Consider the following 19603-nt stretch of genomic DNA (forward strand, 5'->3'; position numbering starts at 1 on the left):
TCCGCGCTGGATGCTTCGCGTTGGCTGCACTCCTGGGCGGCGTGACGTCAGACGCTGCCCGGGAGTCATCATCTGAAAAAAGGAATTCCACGCCTCCCGGGAGCAGAACGGCCGGTGCGCCGGGTAAGTGCACATTGGGGGCTTGCACGCGCGGCAAGCCCCCGAGCCTAATTTCTGGGCCATAGTATTTCCTCATGCAAAGGTTTAGCACAGAGCAAACAGAATTCAAACAACAGTCAGCGCAAAGAGAGCTAGCAACCGCTAACTGGGAAAGAATTGGAGTTCACACAACAGTTGAGCAAGAAAGTGCTAATTATACAGGAGGTTAGAATCACAGTGCAAAGAAAAGAAATTGGAAATTTTACTTATAGGAACTTCCCTACAACAAGCACGACACTGAGGAACCCAGGTCAAACTTGAGAGAGCACAGTGCAACACTAGAAGAATTAACAGTAAAAAAACAGACAGCTGGATAGAATCCAAGGTGATTTAAACAAAAAACACCCAGAAATAGAGCAAAGAAATTAAGAGAGATACACTGTGAGCCGGCGTGTCTGGGTCCCGGTTGAGTTGCTGGCTCCCACTGAAGTGACGGTGGGAGGACACCAGAACGGCGGTCGAGTGTCAGCGTCATTGATTACAAATTAAACAGAATTTTTCCCTGAAAGTTTCACATCTCGGACGTAGCAAGGAGTTGCAGACGGTTAGGGGCTTCTGTAGAATCAGGTCTGTTTCTGTATCTTTCCCCTCTGTGTTGTTCCAAATATAGACCCCAAGCAGGAGCTAATGTGCAGGCGGCAGAAATTTTCTGTGAAAAGAAAACTGAAATGTTTCATAATTTCTGCTTGGTTTATACGTACAATTACCATCCAACTAGAAAAACCCCTGATCCTGCAGTTTGTTCCAACAGAGGGGTCAAGTTGTGGAGAGAGTTATGTTCACCTGGAGAGTTTAGAAGTTAATGGATAATCCCAAAATTACTTTAGGAAATAGTCCACTAAGAGAAATGATTGCTTTCCATAGTCAACAACCTTTGGAATAGATCACCAATGCGTGCAAGGAATATGGATACGCTGCAGTATTTCAAAAGTTCCTGAGCGAGAACATTTCTACTTCAAGAGGGCAAGTTTTGGAGAGTTGATAATAGTAGGATTAATAAGTTATCGTAGTCTCCTGCATTGTCGAAAGGGATCAGAAAGGAACAGTTTTCTTTTCACTGTTTTGTGCTTCTCCACAATATTATGTGACTAAGGGTGGGGAGGGGGCAGGAGATTGTGTGACTCAGGGTGGGGAGGGGGCAGGAGATTGTGTGACTAAGGGTGGGGAGGGGGCAGGAGATTGTGTGACTCAGGGTGGGGAGGGGGCTGGAGATTGTGTGACTCAGGGTGGGGAGGGGGCAGGAGATTGTGTGACTAAGGGTGGGGAGGGGGCTGGAGATTGTGTGACTCAGGGTGGGGAGGGGGCAGGAGATTGTGAGACTCAGGGTGGGGAGGGGGCAGGAGATTGTGTGACTCAGGGTGGGGAGGGGAGCAGGAGATTGTGTGACTCAGGGTGGGGAGGGGGCTGGAGATTGTGTGACTCAGGGTGGGGAGGGGGCAGGAGATTGTGTGACTCAGGGTGGGGAGGGGGCAGGAGATTGTGTGACTCAGGGTGGGGAGGGGGGCAGGAGATTGTGTGACTCAGGGTGGGGAGAGGGCAGGAGATTGTGTGACTCAGGGTGGGGAGGGGGCAGGAGATTGTGTGTCTCAGGGTGGGGAGGGGCAGGAGATTGTGTGACTAAGGGTGGGGAGGGGGCAGGAGATTGTGTGACTCAGGGTGGGGAGGGGGGCAGGAGATTGTGAGACTCAGGGTGGGGAGAGGGCAGGAGATTGTGTGACTAAGGGTGGGGAGGGGGCAGGAGATTGTGTGACTCAGGGTGGGGAGGGGGCAGGAGATTGTGTGACTAAGGGTGGGGAGGGGGCAGGAGATTGTGTGACTCAGGGTGGGGAGGGGGCAGGAGATTGTGTGACTCAGGGTGGGGAGGGGGGCAGGAGATTGTGTGACTCAGGGTGGGGAGGGGGGCAGGAGATTGTGTGACTCAGGGTGGGGAGGGGGCAGGAGATTGTGTGACTCAGGGTGGGGAGGGGGGCAGGAGATTGTGTGACTCAGGGTGGGGAGGGGGCAGGAGATTGTGTGACTCAGGGTGGGGAGGGGGGCAGGAGATTGTGTGACTCAGGGTGGGGAGGGGGGCAGGAGATTGTGAGACTCAGGGTGGGGAGGGGGCAGGAGATTGTGTGACTCAGGGTGGGGAGGGGGCAGGAGATTGTGTGACTCAGGGTGGGGAGGGGGGCAGGAGATTGTGTGACTAAGGGTGGGGAGGGGGCTGGAGATTGTGTGACTCAGGGTGGGGAGGGGCAGGAGATTGTGAGACTCAGGGTGGGGAGGGGGCAGGAGATTGTGTGACTCAGGGTGGGGAGGGGGGCAGGAGATTGTGAGACTCAGGGTGGGGAGGGGCAGGAGATTGTGTGACTCAGGGTGGGGAGGGGGCAGGATATTGTGTGACTCGGGGTGGGGAGGGGGGCAGGAGATTTTGTGACTCGGGGTGGGGAGGAGGCAGGAGATTGTGTGACTCAGGGTGGGGAGGGGGCAGGCGATTGTTTTATTAATTTGTTCATGGGATCTGGGCGTCGCTGACAAGGCCAGCATTCATTGCCCATCCCTATTTGCCCTTGAGAAGGTGGTGGTGAACCGCCTTCTTAAATCACTGTAGTCCATGTGGTGAAGGTACTCCCACAGTGCTGTTAGTTAGGGAGATTTAGGATTTTGACCCATGAAGAATCGGCAATATACTTCCAAGTCAGGATGGTGTGTGAATTGATGGGGAACTTGGAGGTGATGGTGTTCCCAAGCGTCTGCTGCCCTTGACCTTCTAGGTGGTAGAGGTCGCGGGTTTGGCAGGTGATGCTGAAGAAACCTTGGCAATTTGCTGCAGTGCATCTTGTAGATGGTACATACTGCAGCCACGGTATGCCAGTGGTGGAGGGAGTGAATGTTTAAGGTGGTGGATGGGGTGCCAATAAGAAATAGGAGCAGGCGTAGGATATTTGGCCCCTCGAGCTTGCTCCGCCATTCATTAAGATCATGGCTGACTGGTCTTGGCCTCAACTCCACTTCCCTGCCTGCTCCCCAGAACCCTTGACTCCCTTATCGTTCAAAAATCTATCTACCTCCACCTTAAATATATTCAATGACTCCGCCTCCACGGCTCTCTAGGGCAGAGAATTCCAAAGATTCATAACCCTCTGAGAAGAAATTCCTCCTCCTCTCCGTTTTAAATGGGCAACCCCTTATTCTGATACTATGCCCCCTAGTTCTAGATTCCCCTATGAGGGGAAACATCCTCTCTGTATCTACCCTGTCAAGCCCCCTCAGAATCTTAAATGTTTCATTAAGATCATCTCTCATTCTTCTAAACTCAACTGAGTTTAGGCCCAACCTGCTCAACCTTTCTTCATAAGACAACCCCTTCTTCTCAGGAATTAACCTTGTGAACCTTCTCTGAACTGCCTCCAATGCAAGTATTGTAGTGTATGCACTTTGCAGAAGGAACTATATTCTGCAGCCCCTGTATACTGCAGTACCAGTAGTGACCACCCCTGTCTATAAGCCTGTGTAGTAACTTTGCATAGTTAGTTCCAGTTTGTCTCCACTCAGTAAAGACCTGTTATAGCCAACTCCTGCAGTCCGTGTCTCAATTACACACGGACATAATAAGTATTGATGTGCCTCAATAAATCCGAGACTCGATGTTAGCGAAACAAAACAAGGCTTTTATTGACTTAGAAGGTAACACACAGAGGAGAATGTATCTTCCATCCAGAGGTCTGCCGTACTGGATGTGCTGCAGGCTGGGCCAGTTTACATAGGAGCCAGGTATGGGCGGAGCCCTACACACAGTACAATACAATGGAAATGAAACTGAAACCAACCACAGTCACAGGCAGAGAAATACTGATGAGTGATAAATGGAATATTTCATCACATTCACCCCTTCTATAGATTTAGTCTGTTCGGGGGTTTGATAGTCCTCTGCGACCGACGTGGCTGTTGTGGTGCCGCGGGTGTCGGCTGGGTGTCCCCGGTGGCCTCCTGGGTCTCTGCCGGGGGTGCCGCCAGGGTTGTTGAAGGGGTAGTTGGTGGGGGTACCGTTGGCCGATGTTCTTCCGGGGGTGATGAAAGAGTAGTGGGTGGGTAAGAGTTGCTGTGGTCGTTGTTGCTGCTGTTGTTGTGGTTGTTGTTGTTACCGGCTGGGGCGATGTCTTTTATGGACACGGTGTCCTCCCTTACGTCGGCGTGCCGGACATACGCGTATTGGGGGTTGGCGTGGAGTAGGTGCACTGACTCCACGAGAGGGTCCGTCTTGTGGCCCCTCACATGCCTTCGCACGAATACCGGACCTGGGGTGGAGAGCCATGACGGCATGGATACGCCTGAGGTGGATTTCCGGGGAAAGACAAACATTCGCTCGTGAGGCGTGGCATTAGTGGCAGTACACAATAGTGACCGTATCGAATGGAGCACATCTGGGAGGACTTCCTGCCAGCGGGAGATAGGGAGGCCTTTGGTCCTTAGAGCTAGAGTGACTGCTTTCCATACTGTTCCGTTCTCTCGCTCCACTTGACCGTTACCCCGGGGGTTGTAGCTGGTGGTACGGCTCGTGGCGATCCCCCTGGACAGCATGTACTGGCGTAGCTCTTCACTCATGAAGGATGCCACCCTATCCGTATGGATGTAGCTTGGCATACCGAACAGGCAGAACAGGCTGTTGAGGCATTTAATGGCCGTGGCGCTGGTCATGTCTGGGCAGGGGAAGGCAAATGGGAAACGAGAGTATTCGTCCACAATGTTCAGGAAGTAAACATTGCGGTCGACGGACGGGAGGGGGCCCTTGAAATCTAAGCTGAGCCGCTCAAAGGGCCGTGTAGCTTTGATTAAGTGGGCTCTATCTGGGCGGTAGAACCGAGGCTTGCACTCAGCGCAAGTGCGACAGTTCCTGGTCAGGGACCGAACTTCCTCAATCGAGTAGGGTAAGTTGCGGGACTTTATGAAGTGGAACAGCCGCGTGACCCCTGGGTGGCAGAGGTCATTGTGGAGGGTCTGTAGCCGATCCCCGGTGGCGCTGGCACACATCCCTCGTGAGAGGGCGTCGGGGGATTCGTTAAGGGCCCCTGGCCGGTAAATGATGTCATAATCGAAGGTGGAGACCTCGATCCGCCACCTAAGAATCGTATCATTTTTAATCTTCCCCCTCTGTTTATTATTGAACATAAACGCTACCAACCGCTGGTCGGTAAGTAGGGTGAACCGTTTGCCGGCTAGGTAGTGGCGCCAGTGGCGCACTGCCTCCACGATGGCTTGGGCCTCCTTTTCTACGGAGGAGTGTCTGATCTCGGGCCCTTGGAGGGTCCTCGAGAAGAAAGCTACGGGCCGCCCCGCCTGGTTGAGGGTGGCCGCCAAGGCAAAGTCAGACGCATCACTTTCCACTTGAAAGGGAGTGTTCTTGTCCACTGCCTGTAGCGTGGCCCGCTCAATGTCCTGCTTAATGCTTTTGAAGGCGGCATGGGCCTCAGCAGAGAGCGGAAAAGAGGATGCTTTCAAGAGGGGGCGGGCTTTGTCGGAGTAGTTGGGGACCCATTGGGAATAATAAGAAAATAACCCCAGGCACCTTTTCAGGGCTTTGGGAGTGTTGGGCAGGGGCAGCTCCCGTAGGGGGCGCAATCGGTCGGGGTCTGGTCCGATTTCCCCATTCTCCACCACGCTGCCTAGTATGCAGAGGCGTGTGGTGTTGTAAACGCACTTGTCCTCGTTGTAGGTGAGGTTGAGTTTTTGTGCGGTTTTCAGGAACCTCTCGAGGTTCGAGTCGTGATCCTGCTGGTTGTGACCGCAGATGGTGACGTTGTCGAGGTAGGGGGAGGTTGCCTGCAAGTGGTGGTCATCGACCATGCGGTCCATCTCCCTCTGGAAGACCGAGACCCCATTCGTCACCCCAAAGGGGACTCTGAGGAATTGGTAGAGGCGTCCGTTCACCTCGAAGGCGGTGTACGGGCGGTCCTCTGGTCTGATAGGGAGCTGGTGGTACGCTGACTTGATGTCGATGGTGGAGAACACCCGGTATTGGGCGATTTGGTTCACCATTTCTGATATGCGGGGTAGCGGGTAGGCGTCTAGTTGGGTGTACCTGTTGATCGTTTGGCTATAGTCGATCACCATCCGTTTCTTCTCGCTACCCCTTACCACCACCACTTGGGCGTGCCACGGGCTATTGCTGCGTTCAATAATGCGCTCTTTCAGGAGCCTGTCTACCTCGGTCGCGATAAACCGCCTGTCCTCCCAGCTGTACCTCCTGCTTTTGGTCGCTATTGGCCGGCAGTTAGGTGTAAGGTTCGCGAATAGCGAAGGCGTCTTTACCTTCAGGGTAGCCAGACCGCACACTGTGAGGGGCGGCTGGGACCCACCGTAATTGAGCGTGATGCTTTGGTGGTAGCACTGGAAATCCAGGCCCAAGATCACGCTCGCACATAGATTCTTCATGATTAATACTTTAAAATTATCGTATACAGTTCCGTTAACGGACAATTGTACTGTGCAGTAACCCATAATGGTCGATGTCTGGGTTTTATCAGCCATAGAGATGGTACCCCGAGTAGGTACCACCTTTAGGGAGAGTTGTTGTACCAGTTCAGGGTGGATAAAACTCTCCGTGCTTCCACTGTTAATTAAACATTTAACCCTGCACCCATTTACCTCGATGTCCACCATTGATTTGGATAGCGGGTGCGGCCTGGTCTGGTCCACTGTGACCGATGCCACTGTAGGGCCCTGATCGAGACAAGATGGCGTCCACGCTGTCTGCTCACAAGATGGCGGACCCCACGAGGTCGGGCAAGATGGTGTCCAAGATGGCCGCTCCCATGGCGCAAACGCGGTGGTGGCGGGTTTTCCGGCGGGGTTCCCTCTGCACACCTTCCCGAAGTGTCCCTTCTTACCGCACTTAAAGCAGGTGGTGCCTTTCGCTGGGCACAGGTTTCTGGTGTGCTTTGGCTGCCCGCAGAAGTAGCAGTTGGGTCCCTGACGCGTCGCGGCTGTCGTAGGGCTTCTGGGGGGAGAGCGGGGCCCCGACGGTGTCGGGCTGCCGGGCGGGGAAGATGCCTTCCAAGATGGTGGCGCCCTTGGTGCACACGTGGCGGCGTGGACGGCGCGGGCTGAAGAGTAGGCGTCCGAGTTTCTCTGGGCCACATCCAGGGATCATGCTGTGTCCGCAGCCTGTTTCAGGTCCAATCCCGTTTTTTCCAGCAGTCTCTGCCGGATGTAAGTGGAGCTGAGGCCTGTGATAAAGGCATCGCGAACAAGCTCATCAGTGTACACTGCGGCTTTTACATCTTGGCACTTGCAGTCTTTGCCAAGCATTTTCAGAGTGCCTAGGAACTCCTCCACCGATTCCCCAGGTCGCTGTGCGCGAGTAACGAGCAGATGCCTAACATACACCTCATTTGTAGGCTGTTGGTAATGCGCCTTTAAGATGTCGCAGGCGGCCGGGTACGTGTCGGCGTCTTGGATGAGGGGGTAAACCCGGTGGCTTACCCAATTCCGCCGAATTCCGAGTTTCATACTCGCAGCGTCCGTAGCGTCTTTGACGGCTGCGGAATTGTCCAGGAAGAATTCCATACACATAAACCAGTGTCCGAAGCGTGCCGATGCGTCCGAAGCATGCTGGTCCAAATCCAAACATTCGGGTTTCAAGAGTTGATCCATTGTGTTGAAAATTAAGTCAATAAAATTGATGTGCCTCAATAAATCCGAGACTCGATGTTAGCGAAACAAAACAAGGCTTTTATTGACTTAGAAGGTAACACACAGAGGAGAATGTATCTCCCATCCAGAGGTCTGCCATACTGGATGTGCTGCAGGCTGGGCCAGCTTACATAGGAGCCAGGTATGGGCAGAGCCCTACACACAGTACAATACAATGGAAATGAAACTGAAACCAACCACAGTCACAGGCAGAGAAATACTGATGAGTGATGAATGGAATATTTCATCGCAAGTATATCCCTCCTTAAATAAGGAGAGCAAAACTGTATGCAGTACTCCAGGTGTGGTCTCACCAATGCCCTGTACAGTTGCAGCAAGACTTCCCTACAGTTATACTCCATCCCCCTTGCAATAAAGGCAGCATTCCATTTGCCTTCCTAATTACTTGCTGTACCTGCATGCTGACTGTTTCATGTACAAGGACACCCAGATCCCTCTGTACCACAGCATTTTGTAGTCTCCTCCATTTAACTAATAATTTGCTTTTTAATTTTTCCTACCAAAGTGGATAACGTCACATTTTTCCACATTATATGGCATCTGCCAAATTTTTGCCCACTCACTTAACCTATCTATATCCCTTTGCATATTCTTTGTGTGCTCTTCACAACATGCTTTCCCACCTAGCTTTGTATCATTAGCAAATTTGGCTCCAGTACACTCGGTCCCTTCATCCAATCATTAATATAGATTGTAAACAGCTGAGACCCCAGCACTGATCCCTGTGGCACTCCACTAGTTACAGTTTGCCAACCTGAAAATTACCCATTTCTCCCTACTCTCTGTTTCCTGTTAGTTAGCCAATCCTCTATCGATGTTAATATATTACCCCAACCACATGAGCTCTTATCTTGTGCAGCAACATTTTATGTGGCATCTTGTCGAATGCCTTCTGGAAATCCAAATACACTACATCTACTGGTCCCCCTTCATCCACCCTGCTCATTACATCCTCAAAGACCACTAGCAAATTTGTCAAACATGATTTCCCTTTCATAAAACCATGCTGACTCTACTTGACAGTGTTATGATTTTCTAAATGTCCTGCTACTACTTCCTAAATAATGGATTCCAACATTTTCCCAATGACAGATGTTATCCTAATTGGTCTATAGTTTCCTACTTTCTGTCTCCTTTTTTCTTGAATAAGGGTGTTCCATTTGCGGTTTTCCAATCTGCTCAGACCTCTCCAGAGTCTAGGGAATTTTGGTAGATTACAACCAATGCATCCACTATCTCTGCAGCTGCTTCTTTTAAGACCGTAGGATGCAGGCCATCAGGTCTAGGGGACTTGTCCACCTTTAGTCCCATAAGTGTGCCTAGTACTTTTTCCTCTAGTGATGGTGATTGTTTTAAGTTCCGTCCTTCCTTTAGCCCCTTGATTATCTATTATTACTGGGATGCTTTTAGTGTCTTCTACCGCGAAGACCGGTACAAAATATTTGTTCAATGTCTCCCATTATTAATTCCCCAGTCTCATCCTCTAAGGGACCAAAGTTTACTTTAGTTACTCTCTTCCTTTTTATATACATTTAGAAGCTCTTACTGTCTATTTTTATATTTCTTGCGAGTTTACTCTCATAATCTATCTTTACTATATTTTTTTTTAGTCGTCCTTTGCTGGTTTCTAAGAATGTCCCAATCCTCTGGCCTATCACTAATTTTCACATCATTGTATGTCTTTGTTTTTAATTTGATACCATCCTTAACTTCCTCAGTTAGCCACGGATGGTTCATTCTTCTCTTAGAGTCTTTGGGGGAAATATTTAGTTGGTTTGCACCTCCCGTTAGTGCCCAAGGGTGATAATGGGGTGCAAAGCACCTAGCGCCCTTGCGCAGTGATGTTTGCGGTGCTCGCAAAATTGACCAGACATTTTGCAGTGGCGCTAAACACTATCGGCATGATCTCCTGCGCCCATAGATCGTGACGTCAGTCAAACGTGCAACGCCCTGGTAGTGCCCCGGACCGGATATTGAGTGGCGCCCCCTGCCTTACCACCTGCCGCTAGTAACAACAGGTTGAGGGGAGCATTTTGCAGTTGGGACGGGACTGAGGGAGCACTATTTAAAGGCGACCGCTTCCTGCCTTTTTTTTCAGCGACATTTTTGCACCACGCATTCTGAGAGAGAAAGAGAGACTTCTGGAGAGATTCAATGCTGTGTGAAGGAGGTTTGGGTACTGAGCAGCACTTTGCAGGTTCAGTTTGATTTGACTTTCCTTGCATCGATTTAGAAGAGACTTTGGGGCTGCACACTGAGCTCTTTCCCTGGGCCTCTCTATTGTTCTTTCCAGCAGATTTGATGTACAGGTCTCTCCAGGCCAAGATTCATGGCTGCAATGAGCAGGGTGTGGATGGAGAGCAAGATCAACCCTCCCCTTTAAGAACTGGCTGGCGCCAGTGTGTCTGTGTTCCATTGCTGACTGACATCACCTGAGCTTCGCCACCGCTCTGAGGTAGCTCCTCGCTCCTTGGCATTAGCGCCTTGAGAGGTGTGTAGCGCCTGATTTAGCACTCTAATCACCTCCAGGGACAATAGAAGCCAAGTTTGCAGTCAGAGGCGATAATTAGCAGCAGGTGCTAAACTTTGCGCCCGGCCGATAATTGCACCCCAAACAGAGCAATACCGAATTTCTCCCCCTTTCTTTTTCACTGGAATATATCTTTGCTGAGAGTTATGAAATATTGCCTTTAATGTCTGTCACTGCTTATCTACTGTCTTACCCTATAAGCTATTTTCCCAGTCCACTTTAGCCAAATCTGTCTTCATACTTTTGTAATTGCCTTTATTTAAGTTCAGGACACTAGTTTGAGACCCAAGTTTCTCACCCTCAAACTGAATTTGAAATTCTAATATGCTATGATCACTCTTCCCTAGAGGATCCTTTACTATGAGATAATTAATTAATCCTATCTCATTACACATTACAATAAAGCAAGCTGCTTTTTCCTGGATGACATCGAGCTTCTTGAGTGTTGTTGGAGCTGCACTCATCCAGGCGAGTATTCCATCACACTCCTTACTTGTACCTTGTAGATGGTGGAAAGGCTTTGGGGAGTCAGGAAGTGAGACACTTGCAACAGATTACCGAGCCTCTGACCTGCTCTTGTTGCCACGGTATTTATGTGGCTGGTCCAGTTAAGTTTCTGGCCAATGGTGACCCCCAGCACGTTGATGGTGGGGGATTTGGCGTTGGTAATGCCGTTGAATGTTGAGGGGCGGTGGTTAGACTCTCGCTTGTTGAAGATTGTCATTGCCTAGCAGTTCTGTGGCGCAAATGTGACCTGCCACTTATCAGCACAATCCTGAATGTCGTTCAGGTCTTGTTGCATGCCGACATGGAATACTTCATTATCCGAGGAGTTGGAAATGGCACTGAACACCGTGCAGTCATCAGCGAATATCCCCATTTCTGATCTTATGTTGGAGGGAAGGTCATTGATGAATCAGCTGAAGATGGTTGGGCCTAGGACACTGCCTTGAGGAGCTCCTGCAGCAATGTCCTGGGGCTGTGAAGATTGACCTCCAACCACCACAACCACCTTCCTTTGTGCTAGGTATGACTCCAGCCAGTGGAAAATTTTCCCCCTGATTCCCATTGACTTCAGTTTTACTAGGGCTCCTTGATGCCAAATGCTGCCATGATGTCAAGAGCAGTCACTCTCACCTCACTGCACCTCTAGAATTCAGCTCCTTTGTCCACATTTGAACCAAGGCTGTAATGAGGTCTGGAGCCGAGTCGTCTTGGCGGAACCCAAACTGGGCATCAGTGAGCAAGTTATTGGTGAGTAATGTTGATAGCAATGTCGATGACACCTTCCATCACTTTGCTGATGATTGAGAGTAGACAGATGAAGTGGTAATTGGCCAGATTGGATTTGTCCTGCTTTTTGTGGACCCGGGTTCGAATCCGGCCTCGGGTGACTGTCTGTGTGGAGTTTGCACGTTCTCCCCGTGTTTGCGTGGGTTTCCTCCGGGTGCTCCGGTTTCCTCCCACAGTCCAAAGATCTGCGGGTTAGGTTGATTGGCTGTGATAAATTGACCCTTAGTGTTAGGGGGATTAAATACGTGGGGTTACGGGGATAGGGTGGGCTATGTGTTGGTATAGGGGTTACGGGGATCGGGTGGGATATGTGTCGGTGCAGGCTTGATGGGCCGAAATGGCCTCTATCTGCACTGTGGGGTTTCTGTGATTTCTGTGATTTCTGTGAGGACATACCTGGGCAGTTTTCCACATTGTCGGGTAGATACCAGTATTATAGCTGTGCTGGAACAGCTTGGCTAGAGGCATGGCTAGTTATGGAGCACAGGTCTTCAGCACGACAGCCGGGATGTTGTCGGGGCCGATAGCCTTTGCTGTATCCAGTGCGCTGAGCCGTTACTTGATATCAAGTGGAGTGAATCAAATTGACTGACGACTGGCTTCTGTGATGGTGGGGACCTCAGGAGGAGGCTGATATGGATCATCCACTCGGGAGCTCTGGCTGAAGATGGTTGCAAACGCTTCAGCCTTGTATTTTGCACTCACATGCTGGGCTCCACCATCATTGAGGATGGGGATTTTCATGGAGCCTCCTCCTTCCGTTAGTTGTTTAATGGTCCACCACCATTTGCGACTGGATGTGGCAGGACTGCAGAGCTTTAATCTGATCCGTTGATTGTGGGATCGCTCAGCCCTGTCTATAGCATGCTGCTTCCTCTTTTCCGCATGCATGTAGTCCTGTGTTGCAGCTTCCCCAGGTTGGCACCTCATTTTTAGGTATGCCTGGTGCTGCTCCTGGCATGCTCTTCTACACTCCTTATTGAACCAGGGTTGGTCTCTTGGCTTGATAGTAATGATATATGAGTGAGGGATATACCGGGCCATGAGGTTACAGATTGTGGTGGAATGTAATTCTGCTGCTGCTGATGGCCCTCAGCGCCTCATGGATGCCCAGTTTTGAGCTGCTAGATCTGTTCTGTATCTGTCCCATTTAGCACAGTGGTAGTGCCACACAACACGATGGAGGGTGTCCCCAGTGTGAAGACGGGATTTCGTCTCCACAATGACTGGGTGGTGGTCACTGCTACCAATGCTGTCATGGACAGATGCATCTGCGACAGGTAGATTGGTGAGGACGAGGTCAAGTAGGTTTTTCCCTTGTGTTGATTCTCTCACCACTTGTCGCAGGCCCAGATGGCAGCTCTGCCCTTCAGGACTCGGCCAGCTTGGTCAGTAGTGGTGCTACCAAGCCACTCTTGGTGATGGACATTGAAGTCCCCCAACCAGAGTACATTCTGTGCCCTTGCTGCTCTCAGTGCTTCTTCCAAATGGTGTTCAACATGGAGGAGTACTGATTCATCAGCTGAGGGAGGGCGGTAGGTGGTAATCAGCAGCAGATTTCCTTGCCCATATTTGACCTGAAACCATGAGACTTCATAGGGTCTGGAGTCAATGTTGAGGACTCCCAGGGCCACTCCTTCCTGACTGTATACCACTGTGCCACCACCCCTGGTGGATCTCTCTGCCAGTGGGACATGACATACCCAGGGATGGTGATGGAGGAGTTTGGGATATTGGCTGAAAGGTATGATTCTGTGAGCATGACTATGTCAGGTTGTTGCTTGACTAGTATTTGGGACATCTCTCCTAATTCCCCAGATGACGGTGAGGATCACTTTGCGGGATCGACTGGGCTGGGTGTGCCACTGTCATGTCTGTAGCCAGTACTGAGGTCGATGCCGGGTGGTCCGTCCAGTGTGACTAAGGGTGGGGAGGGGACAGGAGATTGTGTGACTAAGGGTGGGGAGGGGGGGCAGGAGTTTGTGTGACTGAGTGTTGGGGAGGGGGCAGGAGATTGTGTGACTAAGTGTTGGGGAGGGGGCAGGAGATTGTGTGACTCAGGGCAGGGAGGGGGCAGGAGACTGTGTGACTCAGGGTGGGGAGGGGGCAGGAGATTGTGTGACTCAGGGTGGGGAGGGGGCAGGAGATTGTGTGACTCAGAGTGGGGAGGGGGCAGGAGATTGTGTGACTCTAGGTGGGGAGGGGGCAGGAGATTGTGTGACTCAGGGTGGGGAGGGGGGTAGGAGATTGTGTGACTCTCGGGTGGGGAGGGGGGCAGGAGATTGTGTGACTCAGGGTGGGGAGGGGGCAGGAGATTGTGTGACTCTAGGTGGGGAGGGGGCAGGAGATTGTGTGACTCAGGGTGGGGAGGGGGGTAGGAGATTGTGTGACTCTAGGGTGGGGAGGGGGGCAGGAGATTGTGTGACTCAGGGTGGGGAGGGGGCTCTGGGTCAATGGTGTATGGGGCTGCACCTTGCCTGATAGGATGGACTTGATGGACCAGATGGTCTTTCCTGTCCTTTTCACATTTAACTTTGCAAGTAGCAAACCTCATAGAAAGGTGCAATGGTGGACTCACTGAGATCACTTTGTGGAGTGGAAATATTTCTGGCCAAATTGTATAATTAAATCAAATATTAATGCTTCAACTATTACAATATCCAACTCTTCAGCAATTAATATTTTATCACTTCACCCTTCAAGCAGTTAATATTTGTGTGTGTGTCTATCTAATTGTGATAATCTATTTGTCTTCTTCCATTCATACGCAGAAATTAATGGAATTCTTTGCAATATTATGCCAATTCCATCCTAACCCATCCAGTAAACATCAGGGAACGTGTCTGACATCAGACCCACACAACTTAGTGCAGCCAATACAGCTCAGTAACTTTAACTATTTCCTTTATGCATGTGTCTCCTATGGTCTGAGTGAGTTTGCACCCTGTCTTTTAATCTCTGGGACCAATGGGATCAATTATCACTCCTGATGGCTGCATGGCGAACTGTGTGCGTGTGTGTGTGTGTGTGAGAGAGAGAGAGAGAAGGAAATTATTGGGTGAAGCTCTTCCTAGATTGTACATAATGTTATTGTTAGGATGGGGTAGATGGGTTCAGGGTATCTGTCTATGGCTGGGATATACCTAAACTGGTAGAGCTTGATGCCGAAACTGGAGGGCTAAATTCGATAGCCCTCGGAAATGGGTGCGGAGATCGCGTTGTGTGATTATTCAAAGCCCGTTACCCCTGATGCAGGCAGCACACGAACTTTGTGCTGCCTGCTAATTTCAATGATTGGTGTGTGTAGCCAATGCTTAATGTGCTATTGAGTGGCTGCATGTCTCAGCAGGGAGCCTAAGTTTGTGTGAGGCTAGCACCACTTAAATCTGGTCTGCACTACTCAAAGCCAGCCTGCACTTGTTAAAGCTAGTGTGCACCTCTTAAGAGGGAGGTGCATTCTGGCTGGAGCAGGTGGAGTAGATTCTGAGCAGGAAGAAGATTAAATAATGGTGCAACAGGACAGAGAGCCTGCTCCCAAGGTGCTCAGACACTGCACTGGAGGCCTTGGTGGAGGAGGTGGACAGGAGGAAAGCAGTCCTCCAGACAAACTATGTAAAGGCAGCGGGAGCAGATAGCCATGGGGATCAATGCCAGGAGTCAAGCCCCGAGGACCAGGATGCAGTGCCTCAAGAGGTTCAAAGACCTCACACAAGTGGTCAAAGTCAGTAAATTAATCTTCAAATGCTGTATCCCACCAACTGCAACACTAGCCTCACACATTGCTCAATGCACCGCACCCCCACTCACCTACCAACAATTTCAAACAGGACTCATACCTTTCATCCATAGCTTCACCTCACCCTCACACATTTACCACTGCTGCAAGACTCATACCCACATCTCAGCTTTCACACACTGCCAGCTATTCACTGGAGCGACCATTGCTGTGCCCTGGCCAGCAGCGGGGCTGAAACCAATGAAGATGACAGTTTCCTCATACCTACTCCTCCCTCTCACATCCCCTCATCTCACTGTGTCTTTAGATTTAAAAGCTACAGATGGTGTAACCTGCTAAGATATCATCCCTCCTTACAGCAGTAATTGACTCCTTGATTAAAATTGCAATACCCTCTCCTCTTTTACACCCCCCTCTGTCGTGCCTGAAGATTCTATACCCTGGAATATTGAGCTGCCAGTCCTGCCCCTCCCTCAACCAAGTCTCTGTGATAGCAACAATATCATACACCCATGTGTTCATCAACACCTTCAATTCATCTGCCTTACGCGCAAGACTCCTTGCATTAAAATAAATGCCATCCAGCCTTGCCATACTCCCTTGTGCCATTACATATTTGCTCTGCCTTCCAGGCTGACTTGTTTTTTCCTCTATATTTTGCTGTGCATCACCCCCTACTATAGGTCCACTCTGTATCCCATCCCCCTGCCAAGTTAGTTTAAACCCCCCCGCCAACAGTACTAGCAAACCTCCCCGCAAGGATGTTGGTCCCATTCCGGTTCAGGTGCAACCCGTCTGACTTGTACAGGTCCCACCTTCCCCAGAAGCAGACCCAGTGATCCAGGAAACTAAAGCCTTCCCTCCTGCACCAACTCTTTAACCACACATTCATCTGCTCTATCCTCCTATTCCTACATTCACTAGCATGTGGCACCGGGAGTAATCCAGTGATTACAACCTTTGAGGGCCTGCTTTTTAATCTGCTACCTAGCTCCATAAATTCTTGTTGCAGGACCTCATCCCTCTTTCTACCCATGTTGTTGGTACCAATGTGAACCACGACCTCTGACTGTTCGCTGTCCCCCTTCAGAATGCCCTGCAGCTGTTCAGTTACATCCTTGACCCTGATACCAGGGAGGCAACATACCATCCTGGAGTCACGTCTGTGGCCACAGAAACGTATATCTGTTCCCCTTACGATAGAATCCAAAATCACTATTGCTCTCCCACTCTTTTTCCTCCCCTCCTGTGCAGCTGAGCCACTCGTAGTGCCACGGACTTGGCTCTTGCTGCATTCCCCTGAGAAACCATCTCCCCCATCGGTATCCAAAACGGAAAATCTGTTGAAGAGGGAGATGGACCCAGGGGACTCCTGCATTACCTTTCTAGTTCTTTTACTCTGTCTGGCGGTCACCCATTTCCTGTCTGCCTGTGCACTCTTTACCTGCGGTGTGACCACCTCGTTAAACGTGCTATCCATGAAGATCTCAGCTTTGCGGATGCTCCACAGTGACTCCAGCCGCAGCTCCAGCTCCGAAACATGGATTTCGAGTAGCTGCAGCTGGAGACACTTCGTGCACATGTGTTCAGCCTGGACACCGAAAGTTTCCCTGACTTCCCACATAGCACAGGAGGAGCAATCCATGCAGCCGAGCTGCTCTGCCATGTCCTACCCTTAATTTACTCCCTTTAAATTAAAGAATATTAAATACACTAGGGACCTTACTTCCCTTTAAACACTACTTACTCTAAACTAGAGACCTTACTTTTACTTTAATGACTGGACTGTAGAAATAGTCACCAGGTCCTGCTTACCAATCAGCTCCTTCCCTGGTTATGACGTCACGTTAGTGTAATGATATCAGCAAATAGAGATGGTATTTGCCTGTTCGATTATGATGCCTTAATAGCATGTTTGTATGTATTGATTGCTTGTGCCTGACCAGCAGAGGGCATGTGACCGAGAGAAGCAAGGCAGTTAGTTTAGTTTCGGTTTTGTTCTAGATGCATCACAGCATCGTGTCTCCTGTAAAAGCTGTATAAAAGAGTTGAACAAAGCTTTAGATTAAAAGACATTCTCTTTCATAAATGTCTCCTCATTGAACCCACAAAGAAATCAATACAGTTAGCAGTTTCGCAGTTGTTGTTGTTAGGCTGTTCCCGCTCTCGGACTCTTTCCTTGGTATAAAGTAAGAACCAATTCCCAACTCACAGCGCTCTGTTTAAACCCCACTTTTATTTTTCTCCAGATGTGGTTGGGGGGTGTCACAGAGCCGAACTCCGTCTGATTCTCTGCCCCCTCTTGTGCAGCTTTTTAGCGCCTGCTCACCTGGAAGCTGATAAGGAAAGGAACACCTCCCTCCCCGAACTCCCTCAGTCACCAAACTCACAGCTTAACACTCTGTTCCAATTTGCACTCAGACATACGGGCCTAGAAATTCATTGTAGCCACTTTTGGGGCAGTAAAGTCGGGCAGCCGCTAAAGTTTGCGCCCGGCGCAAAATCGAGGCCACTTCTCCGATATTCATTAGCTTCACCCTAAGAGTTTGCTCGAGCGCTAAAACTGGCGCTGCACGCCTCTCTTTAGGCACTAAGCCGGAGGTGCTGAGCGAGAGCGCCCAGGCCGGGCGCAGCGCAGGTGCGGCCATCTCGTGATTGACAGCAGACATCCTGGCGCCGGCCAGCTCTTAAGGGGGAAGGGTCGACTTGGTCTGCTGCCACGCCCTGGATAGTGGAGCCCTCCAGCTAGGCCTGAACACTGCTGCTGGACCCAAATAGCACCTGAAGCCATGCAGAAGGCCCGTGAACGAGCGCAGCGCTTCTCAGAGCTTGATCTGAGTGTGCTGGTTGGTGCTGTGGAGAAGAGGCGCCATATTTTGTACCCGGACAATGGCAGGAAGGCGCCGGTCCGCGTCTACCGGAGAGCCTGGAGGCATGTCGTCAGCAAGGTGTCAGCCAACAGCGAGGTCCCCAGGAGCGGTGTCCAATGCTGCAAAAAGTTTAATGACCTCACTCGGATTGTCAGGGTGAGTACCCTTTCCAGTGTCCTCCTCATCCTTGCATGTGCACCTCACATTATGGGCAAAGGGACCTGAAAGCCCTAATGGCCAGCCCTCATGCAGCAGCTATGGGACAGGCATGAACATCAATTGCACATTCTGCACTTAACACACTGGCCAAGCTATTCCACCATGGGAGGCAGTGCACACAAGATCATGGCTACACACTGTACTTAGAGGCCGTCCTTTCTCTTGCAGGCCAAGCTGGCCAATAATAAGAAGAGCCGGACTGCGACCGGGGGAGGCCGACCCCAGATCCAGCCGCTCACCGAGCTGCAACATCGCGTGGAGCGCATCATGGGTGGCCGGGTGATTGGCCCCGTTGCATGTGGAGATGCCGACCCTGTTCTGGGCACCAATGGTAAGGACATCACCTTTTGGACCTCTCTCGTCCCACTTGCGCATCCGATCTACATCCTTTGCCACTGTCCGACCAATGCGCTGAATGCCACCACTCATGCATCCCTCGCTGACGCCCTCTCCTCACTCTAAAGCTACTCTTGTGCCTTCCTGCTTTCAGATGGTGAGGAGGAGGTCCCTGAACTTGCCAGTGACAGCCCCTCAGAAGAGGAGGAGGAGGAGGAGCAAGAGGAAGGCGGCCCATCAGGGGAACCCTCAGCCGCGGCAACCCATGCGAATGTAGGGGACACGTCTTCCCTGGAGGGGAGCGTGGCGGAAGTGTCGGAGGGGAGGGGAGCTCATGGGACCTGCGGCCTGCAGAAATGCGGGAGGGGGGTGGAAGCTCAGCGGCCTTCTCCCCAGAGGGGGGAAGGGTCGGAGGGGAGTCCAATTGCTGGGCCCAGCGGCGTCCAGCAACGCAGGAAGGGTCGGCCAGCTTGGCGGCCTTCTCCCCAGAGGGGGGAAGGGTCGGAGGGGAGTCCAATTGCTGGGCCCAGCGGCATCCAGCAACACAGGAAGGGTCGGCCAGCTCGGCGGCCTTCTCCCCAGAGGGAGAGTCCGGCCTCCAGTCCGGAGATGGTCTTCGCCGAGGAGATGGAACGCCTCGAGGACTTGTCCGTGGACTCGGAGCGCCGGCACACGGAGCTCATGGGGGTAGTGGCACGGTTGCCTGAGTCCATCGAGTCCCTCTCTCGGAGTGTGACCGACGTCGGGGCCTCACAGGCCATCAGTTTG

The 19603-nt window shown here is 51.2% G+C and overlaps 1 long non-coding RNA gene across 1 annotated transcript in view; it reads left to right on the forward strand.

The window, feature by feature from the left end:
* Positions 1-645: 645 nt before the first annotated feature.
* Positions 646-19603, forward strand: part of LOC147124919 (uncharacterized) — a 38789-nt gene continuing 19831 nt past the window's right edge. Inside the window, exon 1 of the long non-coding RNA XR_015079226.1 lies at positions 646-726. This is a non-coding gene — a long non-coding RNA (uncharacterized LOC147124919). The remainder of the gene's footprint in view (positions 727-19603) is intronic.

The sequence above is a fragment of the Somniosus microcephalus genome, chromosome 1 (genome assembly GCF_052327205.1).
Source record: "Somniosus microcephalus isolate GS21.2 chromosome 1, FLI_Smic_1.0, whole genome shotgun sequence".
Taxonomy (NCBI): Eukaryota; Metazoa; Chordata; class Chondrichthyes; order Squaliformes; family Somniosidae; genus Somniosus; species Somniosus microcephalus.